The following is a 26278-nucleotide window of genomic DNA, read 5'->3' on the forward strand; positions in this document are numbered from 1 at the left end:
ACAGTTAAATCTGATCCCATTTTAGTCTTGTAACTCGGCTGATAAGGCCGATTGTTACACTTGGATGGGAGACCGCCTGGGAATACCAGGTGCTGTAAGCTTTTGCCTTTTCTTCACTATTTATATAATATGCTGGCTTTTACGGAGGCTGATCTTTAAATAGCCCACTTTTTGGAGCAGCCCTCGCTTACGGCCATACCGCGCTGAGAGCGCCCGATCTCGTCTGATCTCGGAAGCTAAGCTGCATCGGGCCTGCTTAGTACTTGGATGGGAGACCGCCTGGGAATACCAGGTGCTGTAAGCTTTTGCCTTTTCTTCACTATTTATATAATATGCTGGCTTTTACGGAGGCTGATCTTTAAATAGCCCACTTTTTGGAGCAGCCCTCGCTTACGGCCATACCGCGCTGAGAGCGCCCGATCTCGTCTGATCTCGGAAGCTAAGCAGCGTCGGGCCTGCTTAGTACTTGGATGGGAGACCGCCTGGGAATACCAGGTGCTGTAAGCTTTTGCCTTTTCTTCACTATTTATATAATATGCTGGCTTTTAGAAAGACGTGTTTTACCGCTCTATTTATTACAATCATTTAAATGTATTATAGAGTTTTAAGTGTTTTACATGTTTTTTAGGCCATTTTATTACTCTTAACATTTTAAGTGAGTGTGTGTCTTTAAAAAATGGATGGTTGGCCTGCCATGTGACTAGACACATGACAGGAAGCAGGAAGTACAACTGTATAAGAGAGCAGCATGACAAACAAAGGACAGTCACCAAACTGTTGGATTGAGGAGTTGCTAATTTTAGAGCTCACCTTTCCATTCACCACCTGCAAACTTTGGATTACACTTTCTGTGGATTGTATATACACCGGTGGACACTCACATTGGACTTATCAACACACTGGGATTCTTGGACTGTTTTTAGGGTATGGACAAATGAACTGTATTCTTTTAACAGCGTTTACCTCGTTTTATCGTGTTGTTTTAAAGTCTTTTATGTGAACCTTGTAAATAAACCAAATCTATTTAAACCAATCTTCTTTTATGTCTCATTCTTTTAACCACTAGTCATCTCTCACAGTTAAATCTGACCCCATTTTAGTCTTGTAACTCGGCTGATAAGGCCGATTGTTACACTTGGATGGGAGACCGCCTGGGATTACCAGGTGCTGTAAGCTTTTGCCTTTTCTTCACTATTTATATAATATGCTGGCTTTTACGGAGGCTGATCTTTAAATAGCCCACTTTTTGGAGCAGCCCTCGCTTACGGCCATACCGCGCTGAGAGCGCCCGATCTCGTCTGATCTCGGAAGCTAAGCAGCGTCGGGCCTGCTTAGTACTTGGATGGGAGACCGCCTGGGAATACCAGGTGCTGTAAGCTTTTGCCTTTTCTTCACTATTTATATAATATGCTGGCTTTTAGAAAGACGTGTTTTACCGCTCTATTTATTACAATCATTTAAATGTATTATAGAGTTTTAAGTGTTTTACATGTTTTTTAGGCCATTTTATTACTCTTAACATTTTAAGTGAGTGTGTGTCTTTAAAAAATGGATGGTTGGCCTGCCATGTGACTAGACACATGACAGGAAGCAGGAAGTACAACTGTATAAGAGAGCAGCATGACAAACAAAGGACAGTCACCAAACTGTTGGATTGAGGAGTTGCTAATTTTAGAGCTCACCTTTCCATTCACCACCTGCAAACTTTGGATTACACTTTCTGTGGATTGTATATACACCGGTGGACACTCACATTGGACTTATCAACACACTGGGATTCTTGGACTGTTTTTAGGGTATGGACAAATGAACTGTATTCTTTTAACAGCGTTTACCTCGTTTTATCGTGTTGTTTTAAAGTCTTTTATGTGAACCTTGTAAATAAACCAAATCTATTTAAACCAATCTTCTTTTATGTCTCATTCTTTTAACCACTAGTCATCTCTCACAGTTAAATCTGATCCCATTTTAGTCTTGTAACTCGGCTGATAAGGCCGATTGTTACACTTGGATGGGAGACCGCCTGGGAATACCAGGTGCTGTAAGCTTTTGCCTTTTCTTCACTATTTATATAATATGCTGGCTTTTACGGAGGCTGATCTTTAAATAGCCCACTTTTTGGAGCAGCCCTCGCTTACGGCCATACCGCGCTGAGAGCGCCCGATCTCGTCTGATCTCGGAAGCTAAGCAGCGTCGGGCCTGCTTAGTACTTGGATGGGAGACCGCCTGGGAATACCAGGTGCTGTAAGCTTTTGCCTTTTCTTCACTATTTATATAATATGCTGGCTTTTACGGAGGCTGATCTTTAAATAGCCCACTTTTTGGAGCAGCCCTCGCTTACGGCCATACCGCGCTGAGAGCGCCCGATCTCGTCTGATCTCGGAAGCTAAGCAGCGTCGGGCCTGCTTAGTACTTGGATGGGAGACCGCCTGGGAATACCAGGTGCTGTAAGCTTTTGCCTTTTCTTCACTATTTATATAATATGCTGGCTTTTAGAAAGACGTGTTTTACCGCTCTATTTATTACAATCATTTAAATGTATTATAGAGTTTTAAGTGTTTTACATGTTTTTTAGGCCATTTTATTACTCTTAACATTTTAAGTGAGTGTGTGTCTTTAAAAAATGGATGGTTGGCCTGCCATGTGACTAGACACATGACAGGAAGCAGGAAGTACAACTGTATAAGAGAGCAGCATGACAAACAAAGGACAGTCACCAAACTGTTGGATTGAGGAGTTGCTAATTTTAGAGCTCACCTTTCCATTCACCACCTGCAAACTTTGGATTACACTTTCTGTGGATTGTATATACACCGGTGGACACTCACATTGGACTTATCAACACACTGGGATTCTTGGACTGTTTTTAGGGTATGGACAAATGAACTGTATTCTTTTAACAGCGTTTACCTCGTTTTATCGTGTTGTTTTAAAGTCTTTTATGTGAACCTTGTAAATAAACCAAATCTATTTAAACCAATCTTCTTTTATGTCTCATTCTTTTAACCACTAGTCATCTCTCACAGTTAAATCTGACCCCATTTTAGTCTTGTAACTCGGCTGATAAGGCCGATTGTTACACTTGGATGGGAGACCGCCTGGGATTACCAGGTGCTGTAAGCTTTTGCCTTTTCTTCACTATTTATATAATATGCTGGCTTTTACGGAGGCTGATCTTTAAATAGCCCACTTTTTGGAGCAGCCCTCGCTTACGGCCATACCGCGCTGAGAGCGCCCGATCTCGTCTGATCTCGGAAGCTAAGCAGCGTCGGGCCTGCTTAGTACTTGGATGGGAGACCGCCTGGGAATACCAGGTGCTGTAAGCTTTTGCCTTTTCTTCACTATTTATATAATATGCTGGCTTTTAGAAAGACGTGTTTTACCGCTCTATTTATTACAATCATTTAAATGTATTATAGAGTTTTAAGTGTTTTACATGTTTTTTAGGCCATTTTATTACTCTTAACATTTTAAGTGAGTGTGTGTCTTTAAAAAATGGATGGTTGGCCTGCCATGTGACTAGACACATGACAGGAAGCAGGAAGTACAACTGTATAAGAGAGCAGCATGACAAACAAAGGACAGTCACCAAACTGTTGGATTGAGGAGTTGCTAATTTTAGAGCTCACCTTTCCATTCACCACCTGCAAACTTTGGATTACACTTTCTGTGGATTGTATATACACCGGTGGACACTCACATTGGACTTATCAACACACTGGGATTCTTGGACTGTTTTTAGGGTATGGACAAATGAACTGTATTCTTTTAACAGCGTTTACCTCGTTTTATCGTGTTGTTTTAAAGTCTTTTATGTGAACCTTGTAAATAAACCAAATCTATTTAAACCAATCTTCTTTTATGTCTCATTCTTTTAACCACTAGTCATCTCTCACAGTTAAATCTGATCCCATTTTAGTCTTGTAACTCGGCTGATAAGGCCGATTGTTACACTTGGATGGGAGACCGCCTGGGAATACCAGGTGCTGTAAGCTTTTGCCTTTTCTTCACTATTTATATAATATGCTGGCTTTTACGGAGGCTGATCTTTAAATAGCCCACTTTTTGGAGCAGCCCTCGCTTACGGCCATACCGCGCTGAGAGCGCCCGATCTCGTCTGATCTCGGAAGCTAAGCTGCATCGGGCCTGCTTAGTACTTGGATGGGAGACCGCCTGGGAATACCAGGTGCTGTAAGCTTTTGCCTTTTCTTCACTATTTATATAATATGCTGGCTTTTACGGAGGCTGATCTTTAAATAGCCCACTTTTTGGAGCAGCCCTCGCTTACGGCCATACCGCGCTGAGAGCGCCCGATCTCGTCTGATCTCGGAAGCTAAGCAGCGTCGGGCCTGCTTAGTACTTGGATGGGAGACCGCCTGGGAATACCAGGTGCTGTAAGCTTTTGCCTTTTCTTCACTATTTATATAATATGCTGGCTTTTAGAAAGACGTGTTTTACCGCTCTATTTATTACAATCATTTAAATGTATTATAGAGTTTTAAGTGTTTTACATGTTTTTTAGGCCATTTTATTACTCTTAACATTTTAAGTGAGTGTGTGTCTTTAAAAAATGGATGGTTGGCCTGCCATGTGACTAGACACATGACAGGAAGCAGGAAGTACAACTGTATAAGAGAGCAGCATGACAAACAAAGGACAGTCACCAAACTGTTGGATTGAGGAGTTGCTAATTTTAGAGCTCACCTTTCCATTCACCACCTGCAAACTTTGGATTACACTTTCTGTGGATTGTATATACACCGGTGGACACTCACATTGGACTTATCAACACACTGGGATTCTTGGACTGTTTTTAGGGTATGGACAAATGAACTGTATTCTTTTAACAGCGTTTACCTCGTTTTATCGTGTTGTTTTAAAGTCTTTTATGTGAACCTTGTAAATAAACCAAATCTATTTAAACCAATCTTCTTTTATGTCTCATTCTTTTAACCACTAGTCATCTCTCACAGTTAAATCTGACCCCATTTTAGTCTTGTAACTCGGCTGATAAGGCCGATTGTTACACTTGGATGGGAGACCGCCTGGGATTACCAGGTGCTGTAAGCTTTTGCCTTTTCTTCACTATTTATATAATATGCTGGCTTTTACGGAGGCTGATCTTTAAATAGCCCACTTTTTGGAGCAGCCCTCGCTTACGGCCATACCGCGCTGAGAGCGCCCGATCTCGTCTGATCTCGGAAGCTAAGCAGCGTCGGGCCTGCTTAGTACTTGGATGAGAGACCGCCTGGGAATACCAGGTGCTGTAAGCTTTTGCCTTTTCTTCACTATTTATATAATATGCTGGCTTTTAGAAAGACGTGTTTTACCGCTCTATTTATTACAATCATTTAAATGTATTATAGAGTTTTAAGTGTTTTACATGTTTTTTAGGCCATTTTATTACTCTTAACATTTTAAGTGAGTGTGTGTCTTTAAAAAATGGATGGTTGGCCTGCCATGTGACTAGACACATGACAGGAAGCAGGAAGTACAACTGTATAAGAGAGCAGCATGACAAACAAAGGACAGTCACCAAACTGTTGGATTGAGGAGTTGCTAATTTTAGAGCTCACCTTTCCATTCACCACCTGCAAACTTTGGATTACACTTTCTGTGGATTGTATATACACCGGTGGACACTCACATTGGACTTATCAACACACTGGGATTCTTGGACTGTTTTTAGGGTATGGACAAATGAACTGTATTCTTTTAACAGCGTTTACCTCGTTTTATCGTGTTGTTTTAAAGTCTTTTATGTGAACCTTGTAAATAAACCAAATCTATTTAAACCAATCTTCTTTTATGTCTCATTCTTTTAACCACTAGTCATCTCTCACAGTTAAATCTGATCCCATTTTAGTCTTGTAACTCGGCTGATAAGGCCGATTGTTACACTTGGATGGGAGACCGCCTGGGAATACCAGGTGCTGTAAGCTTTTGCCTTTTCTTCACTATTTATATAATATGCTGGCTTTTACGGAGGCTGATCTTTAAATAGCCCACTTTTTGGAGCAGCCCTCGCTTACGGCCATACCGCGCTGAGAGCGCCCGATCTCGTCTGATCTCGGAAGCTAAGCAGCGTCGGGCCTGCTTAGTACTTGGATGGGAGACCGCCTGGGAATACCAGGTGCTGTAAGCTTTTGCCTTTTCTTCACTATTTATATAATATGCTGGCTTTTACGGAGGCTGATCTTTAAATAGCCCACTTTTTGGAGCAGCCCTCGCTTACGGCCATACCGCGCTGAGAGCGCCCGATCTCGTCTGATCTCGGAAGCTAAGCAGCGTCGGGCCTGCTTAGTACTTGGATGGGAGACCGCCTGGGAATACCAGGTGCTGTAAGCTTTTGCCTTTTCTTCACTATTTATATAATATGCTGGCTTTTACGGAGGCTGATCTTTAAATAGCCCACTTTTTGGAGCAGCCCTCGCTTACGGCCATACCGCGCTGAGAGCGCCCGATCTCGTCTGATCTCGGAAGCTAAGCAGCGTCGGGCCTGCTTAGTACTTGGATGGGAGACCGCCTGGGAATACCAGGTGCTGTAAGCTTTTGCCTTTTCTTCACTATTTATATAATATGCTGGCTTTTAGAAAGACGTGTTTTACCGCTCTATTTATTACAATCATTTAAATGTATTATAGAGTTTTAAGTGTTTTACATGTTTTTTAGGCCATTTTATTACTCTTAACATTTTAAGTGAGTGTGTGTCTTTAAAAAATGGATGGTTGGCCTGCCATGTGACTAGACACATGACAGGAAGCAGGAAGTACAACTGTATAAGAGAGCAGCATGACAAACAAAGGACAGTCACCAAACTGTTGGATTGAGGAGTTGCTAATTTTAGAGCTCACCTTTCCATTCACCACCTGCAAACTTTGGATTACACTTTCTGTGGATTGTATATACACCGGTGGACACTCACATTGGACTTATCAACACACTGGGATTCTTGGACTGTTTTTAGGGTATGGACAAATGAACTGTATTCTTTTAACAGCGTTTACCTCGTTTTATCGTGTTGTTTTAAAGTCTTTTATGTGAACCTTGTAAATAAACCAAATCTATTTAAACCAATCTTCTTTTATGTCTCATTCTTTTAACCACTAGTCATCTCTCACAGTTAAATCTGACCCCATTTTAGTCTTGTAACTCGGCTGATAAGGCCGATTGTTACACTTGGATGGGAGACCGCCTGGGAATACCAGGTGCTGTAAGCTTTTGCCTTTTCTTCACTATTTATATAATATGCTGGCTTTTACGGAGGCTGATCTTTAAATAGCCCACTTTTTGGAGCAGCCCTCGCTTACGGCCATACCGCGCTGAGAGCGCCCGATCTCGTCTGATCTCGGAAGCTAAGCAGCGTCGGGCCTGCTTAGTACTTGGATGGGAGACCGCCTGGGAATACCAGGTGCTGTAAGCTTTTGCCTTTTCTTCACTATTTATATAATATGCTGGCTTTTAGAAAGACGTGTTTTACCGCTCTATTTATTACAATCATTTAAATGTATTATAGAGTTTTAAGTGTTTTACATGTTTTTTAGGCCATTTTATTACTCTTAACATTTTAAGTGAGTGTGTGTCTTTAAAAAATGGATGGTTGGCCTGCCATGTGACTAGACACATGACAGGAAGCAGGAAGTACAACTGTATAAGAGAGCAGCATGACAAACAAAGGACAGTCACCAAACTGTTGGATTGAGGAGTTGCTAATTTTAGAGCTCACCTTTCCATTCACCACCTGCAAACTTTGGATTACACTTTCTGTGGATTGTATATACACCGGTGGACACTCACATTGGACTTATCAACACACTGGGATTCTTGGACTGTTTTTAGGGTATGGACAAATGAACTGTATTCTTTTAACAGCGTTTACCTCGTTTTATCGTGTTGTTTTAAAGTCTTTTATGTGAACCTTGTAAATAAACCAAATCTATTTAAACCAATCTTCTTTTATGTCTCATTCTTTTAACCACTAGTCATCTCTCACAGTTAAATCTGATCCCATTTTAGTCTTGTAACTCGGCTGATAAGGCCGATTGTTACACTTGGATGGGAGACCGCCTGGGAATACCAGGTGCTGTAAGCTTTTGCCTTTTCTTCACTATTTATATAATATGCTGGCTTTTACGGAGGCTGATCTTTAAATAGCCCACTTTTTGGAGCAGCCCTCGCTTACGGCCATACCGCGCTGAGAGCGCCCGATCTCGTCTGATCTCGGAAGCTAAGCAGCGTCGGGCCTGCTTAGTACTTGGATGGGAGACCGCCTGGGAATACCAGGTGCTGTAAGCTTTTGCCTTTTCTTCACTATTTATATAATATGCTGGCTTTTACGGAGGCTGATCTTTAAATAGCCCACTTTTTGGAGCAGCCCTCGCTTACGGCCATACCGCGCTGAGAGCGCCCGATCTCGTCTGATCTCGGAAGCTAAGCAGCGTCGGGCCTGCTTAGTACTTGGATGGGAGACCGCCTGGGAATACCAGGTGCTGTAAGCTTTTGCCTTTTCTTCACTATTTATATAATATGCTGGCTTTTAGAAAGACGTGTTTTACCGCTCTATTTATTACAATCATTTAAATGTATTATAGAGTTTTAAGTGTTTTACATGTTTTTTAGGCCATTTTATTACTCTTAACATTTTAAGTGAGTGTGTGTCTTTAAAAAATGGATGGTTGGCCTGCCATGTGACTAGACACATGACAGGAAGCAGGAAGTACAACTGTATAAGAGAGCAGCATGACAAACAAAGGACAGTCACCAAACTGTTGGATTGAGGAGTTGCTAATTTTAGAGCTCACCTTTCCATTCACCACCTGCAAACTTTGGATTACACTTTCTGTGGATTGTATATACACCGGTGGACACTCACATTGGACTTATCAACACACTGGGATTCTTGGACTGTTTTTAGGGTATGGACAAATGAACTGTATTCTTTTAACAGCGTTTACCTCGTTTTATCGTGTTGTTTTAAAGTCTTTTATGTGAACCTTGTAAATAAACCAAATCTATTTAAACCAATCTTCTTTTATGTCTCATTCTTTTAACCACTAGTCATCTCTCACAGTTAAATCTGACCCCATTTTAGTCTTGTAACTCGGCTGATAAGGCCGATTGTTACACTTGGATGGGAGACCGCCTGGGATTACCAGGTGCTGTAAGCTTTTGCCTTTTCTTCACTATTTATATAATATGCTGGCTTTTACGGAGGCTGATCTTTAAATAGCCCACTTTTTGGAGCAGCCCTCGCTTACGGCCATACCGCGCTGAGAGCGCCCGATCTCGTCTGATCTCGGAAGCTAAGCAGCGTCGGGCCTGCTTAGTACTTGGATGGGAGACCGCCTGGGAATACCAGGTGCTGTAAGCTTTTGCCTTTTCTTCACTATTTATATAATATGCTGGCTTTTAGAAAGACGTGTTTTACCGCTCTATTTATTACAATCATTTAAATGTATTATAGAGTTTTAAGTGTTTTACATGTTTTTTAGGCCATTTTATTACTCTTAACATTTTAAGTGAGTGTGTGTCTTTAAAAAATGGATGGTTGGCCTGCCATGTGACTAGACACATGACAGGAAGCAGGAAGTACAACTGTATAAGAGAGCAGCATGACAAACAAAGGACAGTCACCAAACTGTTGGATTGAGGAGTTGCTAATTTTAGAGCTCACCTTTCCATTCACCACCTGCAAACTTTGGATTACACTTTCTGTGGATTGTATATACACCGGTGGACACTCACATTGGACTTATCAACACACTGGGATTCTTGGACTGTTTTTAGGGTATGGACAAATGAACTGTATTCTTTTAACAGCGTTTACCTCGTTTTATCGTGTTGTTTTAAAGTCTTTTATGTGAACCTTGTAAATAAACCAAATCTATTTAAACCAATCTTCTTTTATGTCTCATTCTTTTAACCACTAGTCATCTCTCACAGTTAAATCTGATCCCATTTTAGTCTTGTAACTCGGCTGATAAGGCCGATTGTTACACTTGGATGGGAGACCGCCTGGGAATACCAGGTGCTGTAAGCTTTTGCCTTTTCTTCACTATTTATATAATATGCTGGCTTTTACGGAGGCTGATCTTTAAATAGCCCACTTTTTGGAGCAGCCCTCGCTTACGGCCATACCGCGCTGAGAGCGCCCGATCTCGTCTGATCTCGGAAGCTAAGCAGCGTCGGGCCTGCTTAGTACTTGGATGGGAGACCGCCTGGGAATACCAGGTGCTGTAAGCTTTTGCCTTTTCTTCACTATTTATATAATATGCTGGCTTTTAGAAAGACGTGTTTTACCGCTCTATTTATTACAATCATTTAAATGTATTATAGAGTTTTAAGTGTTTTACATGTTTTTTAGGCCATTTTATTACTCTTAACATTTTAAGTGAGTGTGTGTCTTTAAAAAATGGATGGTTGGCCTGCCATGTGACTAGACACATGACAGGAAGCAGGAAGTACAACTGTATAAGAGAGCAGCATGACAAACAAAGGACAGTCACCAAACTGTTGGATTGAGGAGTTGCTAATTTTAGAGCTCACCTTTCCATTCACCACCTGCAAACTTTGGATTACACTTTCTGTGGATTGTATATACACCGGTGGACACTCACATTGGACTTATCAACACACTGGGATTCTTGGACTGTTTTTAGGGTATGGACAAATGAACTGTATTCTTTTAACAGCGTTTACCTCGTTTTATCGTGTTGTTTTAAAGTCTTTTATGTGAACCTTGTAAATAAACCAAATCTATTTAAACCAATCTTCTTTTATGTCTCATTCTTTTAACCACTAGTCATCTCTCACAGTTAAATCTGACCCCATTTTAGTCTTGTAACTCGGCTGATAAGGCCGATTGTTACACTTGGATGGGAGACCGCCTGGGATTACCAGGTGCTGTAAGCTTTTGCCTTTTCTTCACTATTTATATAATATGCTGGCTTTTACGGAGGCTGATCTTTAAATAGCCCACTTTTTGGAGCAGCCCTCGCTTACGGCCATACCGCGCTGAGAGCGCCCGATCTCGTCTGATCTCGGAAGCTAAGCAGCGTCGGGCCTGCTTAGTACTTGGATGAGAGACCGCCTGGGAATACCAGGTGCTGTAAGCTTTTGCCTTTTCTTCACTATTTATATAATATGCTGGCTTTTAGAAAGACGTGTTTTACCGCTCTATTTATTACAATCATTTAAATGTATTATAGAGTTTTAAGTGTTTTACATGTTTTTTAGGCCATTTTATTACTCTTAACATTTTAAGTGAGTGTGTGTCTTTAAAAAATGGATGGTTGGCCTGCCATGTGACTAGACACATGACAGGAAGCAGGAAGTACAACTGTATAAGAGAGCAGCATGACAAACAAAGGACAGTCACCAAACTGTTGGATTGAGGAGTTGCTAATTTTAGAGCTCACCTTTCCATTCACCACCTGCAAACTTTGGATTACACTTTCTGTGGATTGTATATACACCGGTGGACACTCACATTGGACTTATCAACACACTGGGATTCTTGGACTGTTTTTAGGGTATGGACAAATGAACTGTATTCTTTTAACAGCGTTTACCTCGTTTTATCGTGTTGTTTTAAAGTCTTTTATGTGAACCTTGTAAATAAACCAAATCTATTTAAACCAATCTTCTTTTATGTCTCATTCTTTTAACCACTAGTCATCTCTCACAGTTAAATCTGATCCCATTTTAGTCTTGTAACTCGGCTGATAAGGCCGATTGTTACACTTGGATGGGAGACCGCCTGGGAATACCAGGTGCTGTAAGCTTTTGCCTTTTCTTCACTATTTATATAATATGCTGGCTTTTACGGAGGCTGATCTTTAAATAGCCCACTTTTTGGAGCAGCCCTCGCTTACGGCCATACCGCGCTGAGAGCGCCCGATCTCGTCTGATCTCGGAAGCTAAGCAGCGTCGGGCCTGCTTAGTACTTGGATGGGAGACCGCCTGGGAATACCAGGTGCTGTAAGCTTTTGCCTTTTCTTCACTATTTATATAATATGCTGGCTTTTACGGAGGCTGATCTTTAAATAGCCCACTTTTTGGAGCAGCCCTCGCTTACGGCCATACCGCGCTGAGAGCGCCCGATCTCGTCTGATCTCGGAAGCTAAGCAGCGTCGGGCCTGCTTAGTACTTGGATGGGAGACCGCCTGGGAATACCAGGTGCTGTAAGCTTTTGCCTTTTCTTCACTATTTATATAATATGCTGGCTTTTACGGAGGCTGATCTTTAAATAGCCCACTTTTTGGAGCAGCCCTCGCTTACGGCCATACCGCGCTGAGAGCGCCCGATCTCGTCTGATCTCGGAAGCTAAGCAGCGTCGGGCCTGCTTAGTACTTGGATGGGAGACCGCCTGGGAATACCAGGTGCTGTAAGCTTTTGCCTTTTCTTCACTATTTATATAATATGCTGGCTTTTAGAAAGACGTGTTTTACCGCTCTATTTATTACAATCATTTAAATGTATTATAGAGTTTTAAGTGTTTTACATGTTTTTTAGGCCATTTTATTACTCTTAACATTTTAAGTGAGTGTGTGTCTTTAAAAAATGGATGGTTGGCCTGCCATGTGACTAGACACATGACAGGAAGCAGGAAGTACAACTGTATAAGAGAGCAGCATGACAAACAAAGGACAGTCACCAAACTGTTGGATTGAGGAGTTGCTAATTTTAGAGCTCACCTTTCCATTCACCACCTGCAAACTTTGGATTACACTTTCTGTGGATTGTATATACACCGGTGGACACTCACATTGGACTTATCAACACACTGGGATTCTTGGACTGTTTTTAGGGTATGGACAAATGAACTGTATTCTTTTAACAGCGTTTACCTCGTTTTATCGTGTTGTTTTAAAGTCTTTTATGTGAACCTTGTAAATAAACCAAATCTATTTAAACCAATCTTCTTTTATGTCTCATTCTTTTAACCACTAGTCATCTCTCACAGTTAAATCTGACCCCATTTTAGTCTTGTAACTCGGCTGATAAGGCCGATTGTTACACTTGGATGGGAGACCGCCTGGGAATACCAGGTGCTGTAAGCTTTTGCCTTTTCTTCACTATTTATATAATATGCTGGCTTTTACGGAGGCTGATCTTTAAATAGCCCACTTTTTGGAGCAGCCCTCGCTTACGGCCATACCGCGCTGAGAGCGCCCGATCTCGTCTGATCTCGGAAGCTAAGCAGCGTCGGGCCTGCTTAGTACTTGGATGGGAGACCGCCTGGGAATACCAGGTGCTGTAAGCTTTTGCCTTTTCTTCACTATTTATATAATATGCTGGCTTTTAGAAAGACGTGTTTTACCGCTCTATTTATTACAATCATTTAAATGTATTATAGAGTTTTAAGTGTTTTACATGTTTTTTAGGCCATTTTATTACTCTTAACATTTTAAGTGAGTGTGTGTCTTTAAAAAATGGATGGTTGGCCTGCCATGTGACTAGACACATGACAGGAAGCAGGAAGTACAACTGTATAAGAGAGCAGCATGACAAACAAAGGACAGTCACCAAACTGTTGGATTGAGGAGTTGCTAATTTTAGAGCTCACCTTTCCATTCACCACCTGCAAACTTTGGATTACACTTTCTGTGGATTGTATATACACCGGTGGACACTCACATTGGACTTATCAACACACTGGGATTCTTGGACTGTTTTTAGGGTATGGACAAATGAACTGTATTCTTTTAACAGCGTTTACCTCGTTTTATCGTGTTGTTTTAAAGTCTTTTATGTGAACCTTGTAAATAAACCAAATCTATTTAAACCAATCTTCTTTTATGTCTCATTCTTTTAACCACTAGTCATCTCTCACAGTTAAATCTGATCCCATTTTAGTCTTGTAACTCGGCTGATAAGGCCGATTGTTACACTTGGATGGGAGACCGCCTGGGAATACCAGGTGCTGTAAGCTTTTGCCTTTTCTTCACTATTTATATAATATGCTGGCTTTTACGGAGGCTGATCTTTAAATAGCCCACTTTTTGGAGCAGCCCTCGCTTACGGCCATACCGCGCTGAGAGCGCCCGATCTCGTCTGATCTCGGAAGCTAAGCAGCGTCGGGCCTGCTTAGTACTTGGATGGGAGACCGCCTGGGAATACCAGGTGCTGTAAGCTTTTGCCTTTTCTTCACTATTTATATAATATGCTGGCTTTTACGGAGGCTGATCTTTAAATAGCCCACTTTTTGGAGCAGCCCTCGCTTACGGCCATACCGCGCTGAGAGCGCCCGATCTCGTCTGATCTCGGAAGCTAAGCAGCGTCGGGCCTGCTTAGTACTTGGATGGGAGACCGCCTGGGAATACCAGGTGCTGTAAGCTTTTGCCTTTTCTTCACTATTTATATAATATGCTGGCTTTTAGAAAGACGTGTTTTACCGCTCTATTTATTACAATCATTTAAATGTATTATAGAGTTTTAAGTGTTTTACATGTTTTTTAGGCCATTTTATTACTCTTAACATTTTAAGTGAGTGTGTGTCTTTAAAAAATGGATGGTTGGCCTGCCATGTGACTAGACACATGACAGGAAGCAGGAAGTACAACTGTATAAGAGAGCAGCATGACAAACAAAGGACAGTCACCAAACTGTTGGATTGAGGAGTTGCTAATTTTAGAGCTCACCTTTCCATTCACCACCTGCAAACTTTGGATTACACTTTCTGTGGATTGTATATACACCGGTGGACACTCACATTGGACTTATCAACACACTGGGATTCTTGGACTGTTTTTAGGGTATGGACAAATGAACTGTATTCTTTTAACAGCGTTTACCTCGTTTTATCGTGTTGTTTTAAAGTCTTTTATGTGAACCTTGTAAATAAACCAAATCTATTTAAACCAATCTTCTTTTATGTCTCATTCTTTTAACCACTAGTCATCTCTCACAGTTAAATCTGACCCCATTTTAGTCTTGTAACTCGGCTGATAAGGCCGATTGTTACACTTGGATGGGAGACCGCCTGGGAATACCAGGTGCTGTAAGCTTTTGCCTTTTCTTCACTATTTATATAATATGCTGGCTTTTACGGAGGCTGATCTTTAAATAGCCCACTTTTTGGAGCAGCCCTCGCTTACGGCCATACCGCGCTGAGAGCGCCCGATCTCGTCTGATCTCGGAAGCTAAGCAGCGTCGGGCCTGCTTAGTACTTGGATGGGAGACCGCCTGGGAATACCAGGTGCTGTAAGCTTTTGCCTTTTCTTCACTATTTATATAATATGCTGGCTTTTAGAAAGACGTGTTTTACCGCTCTATTTATTACAATCATTTAAATGTATTATAGAGTTTTAAGTGTTTTACATGTTTTTTAGGCCATTTTATTACTCTTAACATTTTAAGTGAGTGTGTGTCTTTAAAAAATGGATGGTTGGCCTGCCATGTGACTAGACACATGACAGGAAGCAGGAAGTACAACTGTATAAGAGAGCAGCATGACAAACAAAGGACAGTCACCAAACTGTTGGATTGAGGAGTTGCTAATTTTAGAGCTCACCTTTCCATTCACCACCTGCAAACTTTGGATTACACTTTCTGTGGATTGTATATACACCGGTGGACACTCACATTGGACTTATCAACACACTGGGATTCTTGGACTGTTTTTAGGGTATGGACAAATGAACTGTATTCTTTTAACAGCGTTTACCTCGTTTTATCGTGTTGTTTTAAAGTCTTTTATGTGAACCTTGTAAATAAACCAAATCTATTTAAACCAATCTTCTTTTATGTCTCATTCTTTTAACCACTAGTCATCTCTCACAGTTAAATCTGACCCCATTTTAGTCTTGTAACTCGGCTGATAAGGCCGATTGTTACACTTGGATGGGAGACCGCCTGGGATTACCAGGTGCTGTAAGCTTTTGCCTTTTCTTCACTATTTATATAATATGCTGGCTTTTACGGAGGCTGATCTTTAAATAGCCCACTTTTTGGAGCAGCCCTCGCTTACGGCCATACCGCGCTGAGAGCGCCCGATCTCGTCTGATCTCGGAAGCTAAGCAGCGTCGGGCCTGCTTAGTACTTGGATGGGAGACCGCCTGGGAATACCAGGTGCTGTAAGCTTTTGCCTTTTCTTCACTATTTATATAATATGCTGGCTTTTAGAAAGACGTGTTTTACCGCTCTATTTATTACAATCATTTAAATGTATTATAGAGTTTTAAGTGTTTTACATGTTTTTTAGGCCATTTTATTACTCTTAACATTTTAAGTGAGTGTGTGTCTTTAAAAAATGGATGGTTGGCCTGCCATGTGACTAGACACATGACAGGAAGCAGGAAGTACAACTGTATAAGAGAGCAGCATGACAAACAAAGGACAGTCACCAAACTGTTGGATTGAGGAGTTGCTAATTTTAGAGCTCACCTTTCCATTCACCACCTGCAAACTTTGGATTACACTTTCTGTGGATTGTATATACACCGGTGGACACTCACATTGGACTTATCAACACACTGGGATTCTTGGACTGTTTTTAGGGTATGGACAAATGAACTGTATTCTTTTAACAGCGTTTACCTCGTTTTATCGTGTTGTTTTAAAGTCTTTTATGTGAACCTTGTAAATAAACCAAATCTATTTAAACCAATCTTCTTTTATGTCTCATTCTTTTAACCACTAGTCATCTCTCACAGTTAAATCTGATCCCATTTTAGTCTTGTAACTCGGCTGATAAGGCCGATTGTTACACTTGGATGGGAGACCGCCTGGGAATACCAGGTGCTGTAAGCTTTTGCCTTTTCTTCACTATTTATATAATATGCTGGCTTTTACGGAGGCTGATCTTTAAATAGCCCACTTTTTGGTGCAGCCCTCGCTTACGGCCATACCGCGCTGAGAGCGCCCGATCTCGTCTGATCTCGGAAGCTAAGCAGCGTCGGGCCTGCTTAGTACTTGGATGGGAGACCGCCTGGGAATACCAGGTGCTGTAAGCTTTTGCCTTTTCTTCACTATTTATATAATATGCTGGCTTTTACGGAGGCTGATCTTTAAATAGCCCACTTTTTGGAGCAGCCCTCGCTTACGGCCATACCGCGCTGAGAGCGCCCGATCTCGTCTGATCTCGGGAACTAAGCAGCGTCGGGCCTGCTTAGTACTTGGATGGGAGACCGCCTGGGAATACCAGGTGCTGTAAGCTTTTGCCTTTTCTTCACTATTTATATAATATGCTGGCTTTTAGAAAGACGTGTTTTACCGCTCTATTTATTACAATCATTTAAATGTATTATAGAGTTTTAAGTGTTTTACATGTTTTTTAGGCCATTTTATTACTCTTAACATTTTAAGTGAGTGTGTGTCTTTAAAAAATGGATGGTTGGCCTGCCATGTGACTAGACACATGACAGGAAGCAGGAAGTACAACTGTATAAGAGAGCAGCATGACAAACAAAGGACAGTCATCAAACTGTTGGATTGAGGAGTTGCTAATTTTAGAGCTCACCTTTCCATTCACCACCTGCAAACTTTGGATTACACTTTCTGTGGATTGTATATACACCGGTGGACACTCACATTGGACTTATCAACACACTGGGATTCTTGGACTGTTTTTAGGGTATGGACAAATGAACTGTATTCTTTTAACAGCGTTTACCTCGTTTTATCGTGTTGTTTTAAAGTCTTTTATGTGAACCTTGTAAATAAACCAAATCTATTTAAACCAATCTTCTTTTATGTCTCATTCTTTTAACCACTAGTCATCTCTCACAGTTAAATCTGACCCCATTTTAGTCTTGTAACTCGGCTGATAAGGCCGATTGTTACACTTGGATGGGAGACCGCCTGGGAATACCAGGTGCTGTAAGCTTTTGCCTTTTCTTCACTATTTATATAATATGCTGGCTTTTACGGAGGCTGATCTTTAAATAGCCCACTTTTTGGAGCAGCCCTCGCTTACGGCCATACCGCGCTGAGAGCGCCCGATCTCGTCTGATCTCGGAAGCTAAGCAGCGTCGGACCTGCTTAGTACTTGGATGGGAGACCGCCTGGGAATACCAGGTGCTGTAAGCTTTTGCCTTTTCTTCACTATTTATATAATATGCTGGCTTTTACGGAGGCTGATCTTTAAATAGCCCACTTTTTGGAGCAGCCCTCGCTCACGGCCATACCGCGCTGAGAGCGCCCGATCTCGTCTGATCTCGGAAGCTAAGCAGCGTCGGGCCTGCTTAGTACTTGGATGGGAGACCGCCTGGGAATACCAGGTGCTGTAAGCTTTTGCCTTTTCTTCACTATTTATATAATATGCTGGCTTTTACGGAGGCTGATCTTTAAATAGCCCACTTTTTGGAGCAGCCCTCGCTTACGGCCATACCGCGCTGAGAGCGCCCGATCTCGTCTGATCTCGGAAGCTAAGCAGCGTCGGGCCTGCTTAGTACTTGGATGGGAGACCGCCTGGGAATACCAGGTGCTGTAAGCTTTTGCCTTTTCTTCACTATTTATATAATATGCTGGCTTTTAGAAAGACGTGTTTTACCGCTCTATTTATTACAATCATTTAAATGTATTATAGAGTTTTAAGTGTTTTACATGTTTTTTAGGCCATTTTATTACTCTTAACATTTTAAGTGAGTGTGTGTCTTTAAAAAATGGATGGTTGGCCTGCCATGTGACTAGACACATGACAGGAAGCAGGAAGTACAACTGTATAAGAGAGCAGCATGACAAACAAAGGACAGTCACCAAACTGTTGGATTGAGGAGTTGCTAATTTTAGAGCTCACCTTTCCATTCACCACCTGCAAACTTTGGATTACACTTTCTGTGGATTGTATATACACCGGTGGACACTCACATTGGACTTATCAACACACTGGGATTCTTGGACTGTTTTTAGGGTATGGACAAATGAACTGTATTCTTTTAACAGCGTTTACCTCGTTTTATCGTGTTGTTTTAAAGTCTTTTATGTGAACCTTGTAAATAAACCAAATCTATTTAAACCAATCTTCTTTTATGTCTCATTCTTTTAACCACTAGTCATCTCTCACAGTTAAATCTGACCCCATTTTAGTCTTGTAACTCGGCTGATAAGGCCGATTGTTACACTTGGATGGGAGACCGCCTGGGATTACCAGGTGCTGTAAGCTTTTGCCTTTTCTTCACTATTTATATAATATGCTGGCTTTTACGGAGGCTGATCTTTAAATAGCCCACTTTTTGGAGCAGCCCTCGCTTACGGCCATACCGCGCTGAGAGCGCCCGATCTCGTCTGATCTCGGAAGCTAAGCAGCGTCGGGCCTGCTTAGTACTTGGATGGGAGACCGCCTGGGAATACCAGGTGCTGTAAGCTTTTGCCTTTTCTTCACTATTTATATAATATGCTGGCTTTTAGAAAGACGTGTTTTACCGCTCTATTTATTACAATCATTTAAATGTATTATAGAGTTTTAAGTGTTTTACATGTTTTTTAGGCCATTTTATTACTCTTAACATTTTAAGTGAGTGTGTGTCTTTAAAAAATGGATGGTTGGCCTGCCATGTGACTAGACACATGACAGGAAGCAGGAAGTACAACTGTATAAGAGAGCAGCATGACAAACAAAGGACAGTCACCAAACTGTTGGATTGAGGAGTTGCTAATTTTAGAGCTCACCTTTCCATTCACCACCTGCAAACTTTGGATTACACTTTCTGTGGATTGTATATACACCGGTGGACACTCACATTGGACTTATCAACACACTGGGATTCTTGGACTGTTTTTAGGGTATGGACAAATGAACTGTATTCTTTTAACAGCGTTTACCTCGTTTTATCGTGTTGTTTTAAAGTCTTTTATGTGAACCTTGTAAATAAACCAAATCTATTTAAACCAATCTTCTTTTATGTCTCATTCTTTTAACCACTAGTCATCTCTCACAGTTAAATCTGATCCCATTTTAGTCTTGTAACTCGGCTGATAAGGCCGATTGTTACACTTGGATGGGAGACCGCCTGGGAATACCAGGTGCTGTAAGCTTTTGCCTTTTCTTCACTATTTATATAATATGCTGGCTTTTACGGAGGCTGATCTTTAAATAGCCCACTTTTTGGAGCAGCCCTCGCTTACGGCCATACCGCGCTGAGAGCGCCCGATCTCGTCTGATCTCGGAAGCTAAGCAGCGTCGGGCCTGCTTAGTACTTGGATGGGAGACCGCCTGGGAATACCAGGTGCTGTAAGCTTTTGCCTTTTCTTCACTATTTATATAATATGCTGGCTTTTACGGAGGCTGATCTTTAAATAGCCCACTTTTTGGAGCAGCCCTCGCTTACGGCCATACCGCGCTGAGAGCGCCCGATCTCGTCTGATCTCGGAAGCTAAGCAGCGTCGGGCCTGCTTAGTACTTGGATGGGAGACCGCCTGGGAATACCAGGTGCTGTAAGCTTTTGCCTTTTCTTCTCTATTTATATAATATGCTGGCTTTTAGAAAGACGTGTTTTACCGCTCTATTTATTACAATCATTTAAATGTATTATAGAGTTTTAAGTGTTTTACATGTTTTTTAGGCCATTTTTTTACTCTTAACATTTTAAGTGAGTGTGTGTCTTTAAAAAATGGATGGTTGGCCTGCCATGTGACTAGACACATGACAGGAAGCAGGAAGTACAACTGTATAAGAGAGCAGCATGACAAACAAAGGACAGTCACCAAACTGTTGGATTGAGGAGTTGCTAATTTTAGAGCTCACCTTTCCATTCACCACCTGCAAACTTTGGATTACACTTTCTGTGGATTGTATATACACCGGTGGACACTCACATTGGACTTATCAACACACTGGGATTCTTGGACTGTTTTTAGGGTATGGACAAATGAACTGTATTCTTTTAACAGCGTTTACCTCGTTTTATCGTGTTGTTTTAAAGTCTTTTATGTGAACCTTGTAAATAAACCAAATCTATTTAAACCAATCTTCTTTTATGTCTCATTCTTTTAACCACTAGTCATCTCTCACAGTTAAATCTGACCCCATTTTAGTCTTGTAACTCGGCTGATAAGGCCGATTGTTACACTTGGATGGGAGACCGCCTGGGATTACCAGGTGCTGTAAGCTTTTGCCTTTTCTTCACTATTTATATAATATGCTGGCTTTTACGGAGGCTGATCTTTAAATAGCCCACTTTTTGGAGCAGCCCTCGCTTACGGCCATACCGCGCTGAGAGCGCCCGATCTCGTCTGATCTCGGAAGCTAAGCAGCGTCGGGCCTGCTTAGTACTTGGATGGGAGACCGCCTGGGAATACCAGGTGCTGTAAGCTTTTGCCTTTTCTTCACTATTTATATAATATGCTGGCTTTTAGAAAGACGTGTTTTACCGCTCTATTTATTACAATCATTTAAATGTATTATAGAGTTTTAAGTGTTTTACATGTTTTTTAGGCCATTTTATTACTCTTAACATTTTAAGTGAGTGTGTGTCTTTAAAAAATGGATGGTTGGCCTGCCATGTGACTAGACACATGACAGGAAGCAGGAAGTACAACTGTATAAGAGAGCAGCATGACAAACAAAGGACAGTCACCAAACTGTTGGATTGAGGAGTTGCTAATTTTAGAGCTCACCTTTCCATTCACCACCTGCAAACTTTGGATTACACTTTCTGTGGATTGTATATACACCGGTGGACACTCACATTGGACTTATCAACACACTGGGATTCTTGGACTGTTTTTAGGGTATGGACAAATGAACTGTATTCTTTTAACAGCGTTTACCTCGTTTTATCGTGTTGTTTTAAAGTCTTTTATGTGAACCTTGTAAATAAACCAAATCTATTTAAACCAATCTTCTTTTATGTCTCATTCTTTTAACCACTAGTCATCTCTCACAGTTAAATCTGATCCCATTTTAGTCTTGTAACTCGGCTGATAAGGCCGATTGTTACACTTGGATGGGAGACCGCCTGGGAATACCAGGTGCTGTAAGCTTTTGCCTTTTCTTCACTATTTATATAATATGCTGGCTTTTACGGAGGCTGATCTTTAAATAGCCCACTTTTTGGAGCAGCCCTCGCTTACGGCCATACCGCGCTGAGAGCGCCCGATCTCGTCTGATCTCGGAAGCTAAGCAGCGTCGGGCCTGCTTAGTACTTGGATGGGAGACCGCCTGGGAATACCAGGTGCTGTAAGCTTTTGCCTTTTCTTCACTATTTATATAATATGCTGGCTTTTAGAAAGACGTGTTTTACCGCTCTATTTATTACAATCATTTAAATGTATTATAGAGTTTTAAGTGTTTTACATGTTTTTTAGGCCATTTTATTACTCTTAACATTTTAAGTGAGTGTGTGTCTTTAAAAAATGGATGGTTGGCCTGCCATGTGACTAGACACATGACAGGAAGCAGGAAGTACAACTGTATAAGAGAGCAGCATGACAAACAAAGGACAGTCACCAAACTGTTGGATTGAGGAGTTGCTAATTTTAGAGCTCACCTTTCCATTCACCACCTGCAAACTTTGGATTACACTTTCTGTGGATTGTATATACACCGGTGGACACTCACATTGGACTTATCAACACACTGGGATTCTTGGACTGTTTTTAGGGTATGGACAAATGAACTGTATTCTTTTAACAGCGTTTACCTCGTTTTATCGTGTTGTTTTAAAGTCTTTTATGTGAACCTTGTAAATAAACCAAATCTATTTAAACCAATCTTCTTTTATGTCTCATTCTTTTAACCACTAGTCATCTCTCACAGTTAAATCTGATCCCATTTTAGTCTTGTAACTCGGCTGATAAGGCCGATTGTTACACTTGGATGGGAGACCGCCTGGGAATACCAGGTGCTGTAAGCTTTTGCCTTTTCTTCACTATTTATATAATATGCTGGCTTTTACGGAGGCTGATCTTTAAATAGCCCACTTTTTGGAGCAGCCCTCGCTTACGGCCATACCGCGCTGAGAGCGCCCGATCTCGTCTGATCTCGGAAGCTAAGCAGCGTCGGGCCTGCTTAGTACTTGGATGGGAGACCGCCTGGGAATACCAGGTGCTGTAAGCTTTTGCCTTTTCTTCACTATTTATATAATATGCTGGCTTTTACGGAGGCTGATCTTTAAATAGCCCACTTTTTGGAGCAGCCCTCGCTTACGGCCATACCGCGCTGAGAGCGCCCGATCTCGTCTGATCTCGGAAGCTAAGCAGCGTCGGGCCTGCTTAGTACTTGGATGGGAGACCGCCTGGGAATACCAGGTGCTGTAAGCTTTTGCCTTTTCTTCACTATTTATATAATATGCTGGCTTTTAGAAAGACGTGTTTTACCGCTCTATTTATTACAATCATTTAAATGTATTATAGAGTTTTAAGTGTTTTACATGTTTTTTAGGCCATTTTATTACTCTTAACATTTTAAGTGAGTGTGTGTCTTTAAAAAATGGATGGTTGGCCTGCCATGTGACTAGACACATGACAGGAAGCAGGAAGTACAACTGTATAAGAGAGCAGCATGACAAACAAAGGACAGTCATCAAACTGTTGGATTGAGGAGTTGCTAATTTTAGAGCTCACCTTTCCATTCACCACCTGCAAACTTTGGATTACACTTTCTGTGGATTGTATATACACCGGTGGACACTCACATTGGACTTATCAACACACTGGGATTCTTGGACTGTTTTTAGGGTATGGACAAATGAACTGTATTCTTTTAACAGCGTTTACCTCGTTTTATCGTGTTGTTTTAAAGTCTTTTATGTGAACCTTGTAAATAAACCAAATCTATTTAAACCAATCTTCTTTTATGTCTCATTCTTTTAACCACTAGTCATCTCTCACAGTTAAATCTGACCCCATTTTAGTCTTGTAACTCGGCTGATAAGGCCGATTGTTACACTTGGATGGGAGACCGCCTGGGAATACCAGGTGCTGTAAGCTTTTGCCTTTTCTTCACTATTTATATAATATGCTGGCTTTTACGGAGGCTGATCTTTAAATAGCCCACTTTTTGGAGCAGCCCTCGCTTACGGCCATACCGCGCTGAGAGCGCCCGATCTCGTCTGATCTCGGAAGCTAAGCAGCGTCGGACCTGCTTAGTACTTGGATGGGAGACCGCCTGGGAATACCAGGTGCTGTAAGCTTTTGCCTTTTCTTCACTATTTATATAATATGCTGGCTTTTACGGAGGCTGATCTTTAAATAGCCCACTTTTTGGAGCAGCCCTCGCTCACGGCCATACCGCGCTGAGAGCGCCCGATCTCGTCTGATCTCGGAAGCTAAGCAGCGTCGGGCCTGCTTAGTACTTGGATGGGAGACCGCCTGGGAATACCAGGTGCTGTAAGCTTTTGCCTTTTCTTCACTATTTATATAATATGCTGGCTTTTACGGAGGCTGATCTTTAAATAGCCCACTTTTTGGAGCAGCCCTCGCTTACGGCCATACCGCGCTGAGAGCGCCCGATCTCGTCTGATCTCGGAAGCTAAGCAGCGTCGGGCCTGCTTAGTACTTGGATGGGAGACCGCCTGGGAATACCAGGTGCTGTAAGCTTTTGCCTTTTCTTCACTATTTATATAATATGCTGGCTTTTAGAAAGACGTGTTTTACCGCTCTATTTATTACAATCATTTAAATGTATTATAGAGTTTTAAGTGTTTTACATGTTTTTTAGGCCATTTTATTACTCTTAACATTTTAAGTGAGTGTGTGTCTTTAAAAAATGGATGGTTGGCCTGCCATGTGACTAGACACATGACAGGAAGCAGGAAGTACAACTGTATAAGAGAGCAGCATGACAAACAAAGGACAGTCACCAAACTGTTGGATTGAGGAGTTGCTAATTTTAGAGCTCACCTTTCCATTCACCACCTGCAAACTTTGGATTACACTTTCTGTGGATTGTATATACACCGGTGGACACTCACATTGGACTTATCAACACACTGGGATTCTTGGACTGTTTTTAGGGTATGGACAAATGAACTGTATTCTTTTAACAGCGTTTACCTCGTTTTATCGTGTTGTTTTAAAGTCTTTTATGTGAACCTTGTAAATAAACCAAATCTATTTAAACCAATCTTCTTTTATGTCTCATTCTTTTAACCACTAGTCATCTCTCACAGTTAAATCTGACCCCATTTTAGTCTTGTAACTCGGCTGATAAGGCCGATTGTTACACTTGGATGGGAGACCGCCTGGGATTACCAGGTGCTGTAAGCTTTTGCCTTTTCTTCACTATTTATATAATATGCTGGCTTTTACGGAGGCTGATCTTTAAATAGCCCACTTTTTGGAGCAGCCCTCGCTTACGGCCATACCGCGCTGAGAGCGCCCGATCTCGTCTGATCTCGGAAGCTAAGCAGCGTCGGGCCTGCTTAGTACTTGGATGGGAGACCGCCTGGGAATACCAGGTGCTGTAAGCTTTTGCCTTTTCTTCACTATTTATATAATATGCTGGCTTTTAGAAAGACGTGTTTTACCGCTCTATTTATTACAATCATTTAAATGTATTATAGAGTTTTAAGTGTTTTACATGTTTTTTAGGCCATTTTATTACTCTTAACATTTTAAGTGAGTGTGTGTCTTTAAAAAATGGATGGTTGGCCTGCCATGTGACTAGACACATGACAGGAAGCAGGAAGTACAACTGTATAAGAGAGCAGCATGACAAACAAAGGACAGTCACCAAACTGTTGGATTGAGGAGTTGCTAATTTTAGAGCTCACCTTTCCATTCACCACCTGCAAACTTTGGATTACACTTTCTGTGGATTGTATATACACCGGTGGACACTCACATTGGACTTATCAACACACTGGGATTCTTGGACTGTTTTTAGGGTATGGACAAATGAACTGTATTCTTTTAACAGCGTTTACCTCGTTTTATCGTGTTGTTTTAAAGTCTTTTATGTGAACCTTGTAAATAAACCAAATCTATTTAAACCAATCTTCTTTTATGTCTCATTCTTTTAACCACTAGTCATCTCTCACAGTTAAATCTGATCCCATTTTAGTCTTGTAACTCGGCTGATAAGGCCGATTGTTACACTTGGATGGGAGACCGCCTGGGAATACCAGGTGCTGTAAGCTTTTGCCTTTTCTTCACTATTTATATAATATGCTGGCTTTTACGGAGGCTGATCTTTAAATAGCCCACTTTTTGGAGCAGCCCTCGCTTACGGCCATACCGCGCTGAGAGCGCCCGATCTCGTCTGATCTCGGAAGCTAAGCAGCGTCGGGCCTGCTTAGTACTTGGATGGGAGACCGCCTGGGAATACCAGGTGCTGTAAGCTTTTGCCTTTTCTTCACTATTTATATAATATGCTGGCTTTTACGGAGGCTGATCT

At 41.5% G+C, this 26278-nt stretch overlaps 43 non-coding genes across 43 annotated transcripts; all 43 read left to right on the top strand.

Annotated features, from left to right (window-relative positions):
- The first annotated feature begins 185 nt into the window (after positions 1-185).
- On the top strand, positions 186-304 carry LOC141310332 (5S ribosomal RNA). The gene has a single exon (XR_012347877.1). It is a non-coding gene; the product is annotated as a 5S ribosomal RNA (ribosomal RNA).
- An 84-nt stretch (positions 305-388) lies between these two features.
- Positions 389-507, top strand: LOC141311386 (5S ribosomal RNA). Its single transcript, XR_012348847.1, has one exon. It is a non-coding gene; the product is annotated as a 5S ribosomal RNA (ribosomal RNA).
- Positions 508-1260: 753 nt separating this feature from the next.
- On the top strand, positions 1261-1379 carry LOC141311387 (5S ribosomal RNA). The gene has a single exon (XR_012348848.1). It is a non-coding gene; the product is annotated as a 5S ribosomal RNA (ribosomal RNA).
- A 753-nt stretch (positions 1380-2132) lies between these two features.
- Positions 2133-2251, top strand: LOC141311389 (5S ribosomal RNA). The gene has a single exon (XR_012348849.1). It is a non-coding gene; the product is annotated as a 5S ribosomal RNA (ribosomal RNA).
- An 84-nt stretch (positions 2252-2335) lies between these two features.
- On the top strand, positions 2336-2454 carry LOC141311390 (5S ribosomal RNA). The gene has a single exon (XR_012348850.1). It is a non-coding gene; the product is annotated as a 5S ribosomal RNA (ribosomal RNA).
- A 753-nt stretch (positions 2455-3207) lies between these two features.
- On the top strand, positions 3208-3326 carry LOC141311391 (5S ribosomal RNA). The gene has a single exon (XR_012348851.1). It is a non-coding gene; the product is annotated as a 5S ribosomal RNA (ribosomal RNA).
- Positions 3327-4079: 753 nt separating this feature from the next.
- Positions 4080-4198, top strand: LOC141310333 (5S ribosomal RNA). Its single transcript, XR_012347878.1, has one exon. It is a non-coding gene; the product is annotated as a 5S ribosomal RNA (ribosomal RNA).
- Positions 4199-4282: 84 nt separating this feature from the next.
- LOC141311393 (5S ribosomal RNA) lies at positions 4283-4401 on the top strand. Its single transcript, XR_012348853.1, has one exon. It is a non-coding gene; the product is annotated as a 5S ribosomal RNA (ribosomal RNA).
- Positions 4402-5154: 753 nt separating this feature from the next.
- On the top strand, positions 5155-5273 carry LOC141310250 (5S ribosomal RNA). The gene has a single exon (XR_012347795.1). It is a non-coding gene; the product is annotated as a 5S ribosomal RNA (ribosomal RNA).
- Positions 5274-6026: 753 nt separating this feature from the next.
- Positions 6027-6145, top strand: LOC141311394 (5S ribosomal RNA). Its single transcript, XR_012348855.1, has one exon. It is a non-coding gene; the product is annotated as a 5S ribosomal RNA (ribosomal RNA).
- An 84-nt stretch (positions 6146-6229) lies between these two features.
- On the top strand, positions 6230-6348 carry LOC141311395 (5S ribosomal RNA). Its single transcript, XR_012348856.1, has one exon. It is a non-coding gene; the product is annotated as a 5S ribosomal RNA (ribosomal RNA).
- Positions 6349-6432: 84 nt separating this feature from the next.
- On the top strand, positions 6433-6551 carry LOC141311396 (5S ribosomal RNA). Its single transcript, XR_012348857.1, has one exon. It is a non-coding gene; the product is annotated as a 5S ribosomal RNA (ribosomal RNA).
- A 753-nt stretch (positions 6552-7304) lies between these two features.
- On the top strand, positions 7305-7423 carry LOC141311397 (5S ribosomal RNA). The gene has a single exon (XR_012348858.1). It is a non-coding gene; the product is annotated as a 5S ribosomal RNA (ribosomal RNA).
- A 753-nt stretch (positions 7424-8176) lies between these two features.
- LOC141311400 (5S ribosomal RNA) lies at positions 8177-8295 on the top strand. Its single transcript, XR_012348860.1, has one exon. It is a non-coding gene; the product is annotated as a 5S ribosomal RNA (ribosomal RNA).
- Positions 8296-8379: 84 nt separating this feature from the next.
- Positions 8380-8498, top strand: LOC141311401 (5S ribosomal RNA). The gene has a single exon (XR_012348861.1). It is a non-coding gene; the product is annotated as a 5S ribosomal RNA (ribosomal RNA).
- Positions 8499-9251: 753 nt separating this feature from the next.
- LOC141311402 (5S ribosomal RNA) lies at positions 9252-9370 on the top strand. The gene has a single exon (XR_012348862.1). It is a non-coding gene; the product is annotated as a 5S ribosomal RNA (ribosomal RNA).
- A 753-nt stretch (positions 9371-10123) lies between these two features.
- LOC141311403 (5S ribosomal RNA) lies at positions 10124-10242 on the top strand. The gene has a single exon (XR_012348863.1). It is a non-coding gene; the product is annotated as a 5S ribosomal RNA (ribosomal RNA).
- A 753-nt stretch (positions 10243-10995) lies between these two features.
- LOC141310251 (5S ribosomal RNA) lies at positions 10996-11114 on the top strand. Its single transcript, XR_012347796.1, has one exon. It is a non-coding gene; the product is annotated as a 5S ribosomal RNA (ribosomal RNA).
- A 753-nt stretch (positions 11115-11867) lies between these two features.
- Positions 11868-11986, top strand: LOC141311404 (5S ribosomal RNA). Its single transcript, XR_012348864.1, has one exon. It is a non-coding gene; the product is annotated as a 5S ribosomal RNA (ribosomal RNA).
- Positions 11987-12070: 84 nt separating this feature from the next.
- LOC141311406 (5S ribosomal RNA) lies at positions 12071-12189 on the top strand. Its single transcript, XR_012348867.1, has one exon. It is a non-coding gene; the product is annotated as a 5S ribosomal RNA (ribosomal RNA).
- Positions 12190-12273: 84 nt separating this feature from the next.
- On the top strand, positions 12274-12392 carry LOC141311407 (5S ribosomal RNA). Its single transcript, XR_012348868.1, has one exon. It is a non-coding gene; the product is annotated as a 5S ribosomal RNA (ribosomal RNA).
- Positions 12393-13145: 753 nt separating this feature from the next.
- Positions 13146-13264, top strand: LOC141311408 (5S ribosomal RNA). The gene has a single exon (XR_012348869.1). It is a non-coding gene; the product is annotated as a 5S ribosomal RNA (ribosomal RNA).
- Positions 13265-14017: 753 nt separating this feature from the next.
- Positions 14018-14136, top strand: LOC141311409 (5S ribosomal RNA). The gene has a single exon (XR_012348870.1). It is a non-coding gene; the product is annotated as a 5S ribosomal RNA (ribosomal RNA).
- An 84-nt stretch (positions 14137-14220) lies between these two features.
- On the top strand, positions 14221-14339 carry LOC141311411 (5S ribosomal RNA). Its single transcript, XR_012348871.1, has one exon. It is a non-coding gene; the product is annotated as a 5S ribosomal RNA (ribosomal RNA).
- Positions 14340-15092: 753 nt separating this feature from the next.
- LOC141311412 (5S ribosomal RNA) lies at positions 15093-15211 on the top strand. The gene has a single exon (XR_012348872.1). It is a non-coding gene; the product is annotated as a 5S ribosomal RNA (ribosomal RNA).
- A 753-nt stretch (positions 15212-15964) lies between these two features.
- Positions 15965-16083, top strand: LOC141311413 (5S ribosomal RNA). The gene has a single exon (XR_012348873.1). It is a non-coding gene; the product is annotated as a 5S ribosomal RNA (ribosomal RNA).
- A 753-nt stretch (positions 16084-16836) lies between these two features.
- On the top strand, positions 16837-16955 carry LOC141311414 (5S ribosomal RNA). The gene has a single exon (XR_012348874.1). It is a non-coding gene; the product is annotated as a 5S ribosomal RNA (ribosomal RNA).
- An 84-nt stretch (positions 16956-17039) lies between these two features.
- On the top strand, positions 17040-17158 carry LOC141310344 (5S ribosomal RNA). Its single transcript, XR_012347889.1, has one exon. It is a non-coding gene; the product is annotated as a 5S ribosomal RNA (ribosomal RNA).
- A 753-nt stretch (positions 17159-17911) lies between these two features.
- On the top strand, positions 17912-18030 carry LOC141309921 (5S ribosomal RNA). Its single transcript, XR_012347469.1, has one exon. It is a non-coding gene; the product is annotated as a 5S ribosomal RNA (ribosomal RNA).
- Positions 18031-18114: 84 nt separating this feature from the next.
- LOC141310006 (5S ribosomal RNA) lies at positions 18115-18233 on the top strand. Its single transcript, XR_012347552.1, has one exon. It is a non-coding gene; the product is annotated as a 5S ribosomal RNA (ribosomal RNA).
- An 84-nt stretch (positions 18234-18317) lies between these two features.
- Positions 18318-18436, top strand: LOC141311415 (5S ribosomal RNA). The gene has a single exon (XR_012348875.1). It is a non-coding gene; the product is annotated as a 5S ribosomal RNA (ribosomal RNA).
- A 753-nt stretch (positions 18437-19189) lies between these two features.
- LOC141311416 (5S ribosomal RNA) lies at positions 19190-19308 on the top strand. Its single transcript, XR_012348877.1, has one exon. It is a non-coding gene; the product is annotated as a 5S ribosomal RNA (ribosomal RNA).
- A 753-nt stretch (positions 19309-20061) lies between these two features.
- LOC141311418 (5S ribosomal RNA) lies at positions 20062-20180 on the top strand. Its single transcript, XR_012348879.1, has one exon. It is a non-coding gene; the product is annotated as a 5S ribosomal RNA (ribosomal RNA).
- Positions 20181-20264: 84 nt separating this feature from the next.
- Positions 20265-20383, top strand: LOC141311419 (5S ribosomal RNA). The gene has a single exon (XR_012348880.1). It is a non-coding gene; the product is annotated as a 5S ribosomal RNA (ribosomal RNA).
- A 753-nt stretch (positions 20384-21136) lies between these two features.
- On the top strand, positions 21137-21255 carry LOC141311420 (5S ribosomal RNA). Its single transcript, XR_012348881.1, has one exon. It is a non-coding gene; the product is annotated as a 5S ribosomal RNA (ribosomal RNA).
- Positions 21256-22008: 753 nt separating this feature from the next.
- On the top strand, positions 22009-22127 carry LOC141311423 (5S ribosomal RNA). The gene has a single exon (XR_012348882.1). It is a non-coding gene; the product is annotated as a 5S ribosomal RNA (ribosomal RNA).
- Positions 22128-22880: 753 nt separating this feature from the next.
- LOC141311424 (5S ribosomal RNA) lies at positions 22881-22999 on the top strand. Its single transcript, XR_012348883.1, has one exon. It is a non-coding gene; the product is annotated as a 5S ribosomal RNA (ribosomal RNA).
- Positions 23000-23083: 84 nt separating this feature from the next.
- On the top strand, positions 23084-23202 carry LOC141311425 (5S ribosomal RNA). Its single transcript, XR_012348884.1, has one exon. It is a non-coding gene; the product is annotated as a 5S ribosomal RNA (ribosomal RNA).
- Positions 23203-23955: 753 nt separating this feature from the next.
- LOC141309922 (5S ribosomal RNA) lies at positions 23956-24074 on the top strand. Its single transcript, XR_012347470.1, has one exon. It is a non-coding gene; the product is annotated as a 5S ribosomal RNA (ribosomal RNA).
- An 84-nt stretch (positions 24075-24158) lies between these two features.
- LOC141310007 (5S ribosomal RNA) lies at positions 24159-24277 on the top strand. Its single transcript, XR_012347553.1, has one exon. It is a non-coding gene; the product is annotated as a 5S ribosomal RNA (ribosomal RNA).
- An 84-nt stretch (positions 24278-24361) lies between these two features.
- Positions 24362-24480, top strand: LOC141311426 (5S ribosomal RNA). Its single transcript, XR_012348885.1, has one exon. It is a non-coding gene; the product is annotated as a 5S ribosomal RNA (ribosomal RNA).
- A 753-nt stretch (positions 24481-25233) lies between these two features.
- Positions 25234-25352, top strand: LOC141311427 (5S ribosomal RNA). The gene has a single exon (XR_012348886.1). It is a non-coding gene; the product is annotated as a 5S ribosomal RNA (ribosomal RNA).
- Positions 25353-26105: 753 nt separating this feature from the next.
- Positions 26106-26224, top strand: LOC141311428 (5S ribosomal RNA). The gene has a single exon (XR_012348888.1). It is a non-coding gene; the product is annotated as a 5S ribosomal RNA (ribosomal RNA).
- The last annotated feature ends 54 nt before the right edge of the window (positions 26225-26278 follow it).

This window comes from Garra rufa, unplaced genomic scaffold, assembly GCF_049309525.1.
Source record: "Garra rufa unplaced genomic scaffold, GarRuf1.0 hap1_unplaced_003, whole genome shotgun sequence".
Classification (NCBI taxonomy): Eukaryota; Metazoa; Chordata; class Actinopteri; order Cypriniformes; family Cyprinidae; genus Garra; species Garra rufa.